Here is a 4,223-nt window from a genome sequence, read left to right as displayed (position 1 = left end):
AACGGCGAACTGGGCTTTAGTACAAGGTCAGGTTTAACAGAATTTTAAAGTCATGCTCACTAAACCAAAATCCAGTCCTTGCCCTTTTTTCCGATCCGTTTATCCATTTTTGACTGGTCTTCAACTCTAGTCGGGTTGATTTTGACCTGTTTTCCTGGTAAACAGGTCAGCCAACCTAGTTGCAATTTTTCACCATTTTTTTATTATTCCGGCAATGAAAAAATATCGAAAAAATACCAAATAATTCGTAATATCATGGGCAAGCAATTTTATGGAAAATTTTTTGATAAACCAAAAAATAAATAAATAGTAACCCACAATATTATACACAGGTTCTTCAAAATATATATATATATATATATATATATATATATTTTTAAACTGAAACTAACAAATATGAAAAACATGGGCATGAATTTTTTTTTTCCCGAAAACAATTTGATAAACAAAATTAAACAAAAGTCCAATCACAACATTTCTCTAACACGGGTATGATAAAAAACTAAATTTTTTTTTTCTGTCAACACACACAGATCAATCATAACAAAAATACAAATATCCACATATATATACATATACGGAAATAGTCTTAAGTTTGTTGAAATTATATGAATAAATATATGTGTATGTATGTGGAATAATAAAATTAGAAAAATGAGAAATGTAATTTCATACCTGTATGCCTTAGATCTGGTGAATTATTAATCGATCTGTCCGAGGCCTGTGTTGATGAGGACATGACTAGGAGCACCCCAAGATGGATTCTAGAGCCGCTTTAAATCTCTAAGGGACCAATTACCAGGGCAAGAGCAAAGAGGTTTAAAGAAGCACTAAATGGTTTAATCCAAGAGGTGTTCACATCCTAAGGAAGCAAGTTCATTACTGAAGATGAACCAAAATTGGTCCATATGATTGGAACGGAGGATGCCAACATGAAAGAAAGCCTAACGCATCGAATCCAACAATATGGTGATGTGGCACGATTTGATGACATGGATGGTGATGTGGCATCATATAGTGACATGGCACTTTTGCCATGTGGAGGATGATATGCGCCTACATGGAATTGGCTGAATTTTATAATTAGGAAATATTAGTTTTTATTTTATGTCTTGATTGGATTTTGGCATGTTGCCTATTTTATTTTCTAAATTTAGTTTTATTAGGGTTTTAAATTATTTTCCTATTCTTATTAGGAAACTAGGAGATAAATTAGGTTTCCTAAATCTAACCAAATTAGGTTTCCTAAACCTAACCACATTAGGTTTCCTAAACCTAATTTTCGTCTATAATTATTCCATAATTATTTTTAGCAAATTTAGGAAAACTTTGAAATTTATTTTGCCTATTTAAACGCACACAAGTCATGAATAAAATTCATATTACAATTTTGATTCAAAGTGATAGTGATTCTTTTGGTTCTCTAAGAACTATATCGAACTTTTCAAGTTTTGCTTGTGGAGTTCAAATTTGATTTATCAATAGGTTATTCCGCACCCTATTATGGCATCTTCACCATACCAAGGTTATTAGCTCCAATATAGGTAACGGGTCGAGGTCTTCCATTGATAACTTGTAATTAGATAGTCCAAATCAATCTTTATTACGGATTTAGGAGCAGGTCATCCAAAGTTCGTATCAATTTGGTATCAGAGCTAGTTTCTAATTACAGGTTTGATCTATCTATTTCTTTTCTTTTGTTTCATTATTTTTCTTGGTTTTTTTTGTTTTTTGGCGATTTTTAGCATTAGATTAGAAATTGCATCTTTGATTTCTTTGGTTGTTCTTTGTGTTTGGGTTGCTGCATTTTTCTTTGCATTTTTTTTTTTTTTGTGTTCTTCTTCATTCATTTCGATCAGATCGTTTTAAAAAAACAAAAAAAAACCAAAAAAAAAATTCATTCTTAAATTTTTTTTCTTGTTCTTGTGGTTTGTGGCAATGAATTATTGAGATTTCAAGAGAAACCAGGTAGCAAAATTTTTTTTTTTTTGGTTGATTTGAGGAGCACCAAAAACAAGCCAAAATCAATACCGAAAATAAGGTTTGTTGAATATTCACTAATTCCACTTTGCAAATCTCATTCCAATTTGTTCCTCACATTCTAGTTTCTTTTGTTTGTGCCAAATTTCTTATTGAGCTTTCATTGTTGCCTTTTTCTTGTTACTTTTCATTCTATTTGTCTTGTAGCCTTATTTTCATAACTGTTTGGTAGGTCTATTTGGATTGTTACTTGCTAGTTTGTTTTAATTTGAAATTAGTTTGCAAAAAACCAAATAGAATTGCTAGAGTGGTAAAAGGCAAGAAAGGTGAGAATTATAGAGGGTAAAAGCCGAACTATAACTAGAGTGCAAATACGAGTGAATTAAGACCTTGAATTTGAGCGAAACACATGAGGGAATGTTGTGAGGTCCTTTTTACTAACAAGTTTTGCAAAAAAATCATGTCACAAGACAAAAGCAAAGAAAGCATGGATGAAACTTCAGGTGTGGCTGATCTGAAGTTATAAATTCAAGCCATAGGGAGAGAACTACAAAGAGCACTACGGTTGGAGACGGGGCAGATCCATGATAGGTTGGATAGGATGGAATCATCAATCTAAACGCCGCAGCAACGACCTCCACAAAGGTTTGCTCATGGACGTTGTAGAGGAAGAGATATTCCAAGAAAGGGAGATTAGGAAAGAGTGGGAGATGACTATGAGGAAGAAGATGAAGACATTGGTTCGGGAAGCAATCAATTCCATGGGAGAGAGAGATTAGACCAAGGCAATGACTATGGAGGAATTAAGATGAAAATACCATCATTCCAAGGTAAAAGTGATCCAGAAGCATATCTCGAGTGGGAGAAGAGAATTGAGATGGTATTTGATTGTCAGAACTACTCTGAGGCTAAAAAGGTTAAATTAGCCACTGTTGAATTCACGGACTATGCTATTGGATGGTGGGACAAAGAGATACTTTCAAGGAGGCGAGTGGGTCAAAGACCTATAGATACATGGGAGAAGATGAAGGCTTTGATGAGGAAGCGTTTCGTACCTAGCCATTACTATAGAAGCATTTTTCAAAAACTACAAAGCTTGTCTCAAAGAAATAGGAGTATGGAGGACTATTATAAGGAGATGAAAATCCTTATGATGAGGGCTAATGTTGAGGAGGATAGGGAGGCTACAATGGCATGTTTCTTGGCTGGTTTGAATAGGGAAATAACAATCAAGTGGACTTGCATCATTATGTGGAGATTGAGAAGATGTTGCATATGGCCATCAAAGTAGAGCAACAACTCAAGAGGAGGGGTACCACAAGACCTAGTATTGCTCAAAAAACTTGGAAAGCAATCCCAACCACATGGAAACCCAATCAGCACAAGTTTGAAGATAAAGCCACCACATGGCCTAAATCCGAAGTTAAGGTTGAACCATCCTCATCCAAGCAAGTAAGTAAATCTGATTCATCTTCAACTAGATATCGAGATATCATGTGCTTTAAATGTCAAGGCAGGGATCATATTACAAGTCAATGTCCAAATAAGAGGGTCATGGTGATTCTGGAAAGTGAAGACATTGAAACTGAAGAGGAAGAGTCAGATAATGAATCCATGCCACCATTGGAAGATGTTGGTGATGAAGATGAAGGAGATTACAAGTATCCAATTGGTGGGGACTTGTCATTGGTTGCAGAAAGAGCTTTAACTGTGTATAAATATGAGAAGGATGTGCAACGGGAGAACATCTTTCATACTAGGAGTAAAGTCAAGGATAAGGTATGTAGTATGATTATTGATGGTGGGAGTTGTACTAATGTTGCTAGTGTTACTATGATTGAAAAACTAGGTTTACCCACTATGAAGCATCCACAACCATATAAGCTACAATGGCTTAATGATTGTGGAGAGTTGAAGGTGAATAGGCAAGTGAAGATTGCATTCTCTATTGGTGATTATGAAGATGAGGTTATTTGTGATGTGGTACCAATGCAAGCTGATCATTTGCTTTTGGGACATCCGTGGCAATTTAATAGAGATAATAATCATCATGGTCGTACTATAAGATTGTCTTCAACTTCAAGGGTAAATGAGTGGTGCTTATGCCAATGAATCCTAAATAGGTTTTTGTTGATCAATTGGATTTACAAAGGAGGAGAGAAGTTGAACAACAACAAAATCAAATTGTATCCAACCACCAAGAGAAGAAAAAGAGTGGTGAGGATGAGAGTGTGAGTGAAAAA

Source organism: Ziziphus jujuba, chromosome 7 (genome assembly GCF_031755915.1).
Source record: "Ziziphus jujuba cultivar Dongzao chromosome 7, ASM3175591v1".
In the NCBI taxonomy this organism is placed as follows: Eukaryota; Viridiplantae; Streptophyta; class Magnoliopsida; order Rosales; family Rhamnaceae; genus Ziziphus; species Ziziphus jujuba.
This window is presented reverse-complemented; position numbering follows the sequence as displayed.